Below are 1,282 nucleotides of genomic sequence, written 5' to 3'. Positions count from 1 at the left end.
TCATCATTTCTGAGCATGAGTGATGGGACCTGTGCACAGCCTGGTGAAGGGAATTTCATTAGGACGTTAATACATAGTCATCCCCACCGGAGGAGGAAGACACCTCAACTTGTGTCTCCCCAGACCTCATTTGTCTTTCCTAATGCTGCAGCACAGCGATGCCACACAGTCCTCTGGGTCTGAGATACAGTCAGGTCTTCATCCTTCAGGACTAACATGAGATCTAGTACCATTACCACATGGAATTGTGCCTTCTGCCACCTGGTAGTCTTTACATCAGATATCTGACTCAGATTTAGGAGGCCGACACGTACGTCTGGAGAGCCAGAAATACATCCAGCAAAGACATAGCTGTTGCATGTACCCAGGGTGTGTGAGAAGAGAATGAGGCCCTCAGTTTCCCCAGTGATATCAGCCAACTTTGAAAGCGAACTCTCAAGAGGCGAGGTAGACTTTTTAAAAAATTGCCTCACTGCGTGTATTTGTATTTGCATTTGGAATAATTTGGAGGCAATTGCCAGGCCACTGAGTAAGCAGGCATGCTGTAAAAGTTGTTCCTAGCCAGCCTCCTGCTGGGAAGGCACATCCCGGCCTCCTGACTCTTGCCTGGGTAAGGGTGAGATGGTCATGGAGGCACTGACTAACACAGAGGTGACACATTCCATGCCTCTTCTGCTATAAGGATGCCTTTTACCTTTTTTTTTTTTTTTTTTTTTTTCTTTTTCTTTTTTTTTTTTTTTCTTTTTCTTTTTTTATTATGATTTTCTCACCAAGTCCGATAAATTGAGCGGCTCGTCTGGCCTCAGACGTGTTCAGCAACCCAAGCCCCCGGGCTTTTGTTCCGCCGAGGCTCTCACATTGTTTGGCCGGCTCCGGGCCGGGCGAGCGCAGCGCGCACACGCTCCCGGGAGGGGGGGGCTAGGAGGGGGGGCGCGCTGCTGGGAGGGGGGGCGGGGGTTGGGGGGCTCGGCCGCCCCCTTCCCCAGGGGCTGTCCCCGAGGTTTGTCCCCGCGGGGAGGTTTGCGTGGGGCGGGACGTGGGGCCGAGGGCTGCTGCTGCTGGGGCTGGGGCTGCCTGTGCTGCCCTGCTCACCTGCATCCCTCCCTGCCCGGTATCCCGGATCCCTGCCCTATATCCCCGCCCTATATCCCCGGATCCCTGCCCTGTAACCCCATATGCCTGCCCTATAGCCCCGCATCCCTGTCCTATATCCCTGTATCCCTGCCCCGCATCCCTCCCTGCCCTATATCCCTGTATCTCTGCCCTATATCCCTTTCCTATA

The sequence above is a fragment of the Oxyura jamaicensis genome, chromosome 25 (genome assembly GCF_011077185.1).
Source record: "Oxyura jamaicensis isolate SHBP4307 breed ruddy duck chromosome 25, BPBGC_Ojam_1.0, whole genome shotgun sequence".
In the NCBI taxonomy this organism is placed as follows: Eukaryota; Metazoa; Chordata; class Aves; order Anseriformes; family Anatidae; genus Oxyura; species Oxyura jamaicensis.
The sequence above is the reverse complement of the archived record's forward strand: the minus strand, read 5'-3'. Positions refer to the sequence as shown.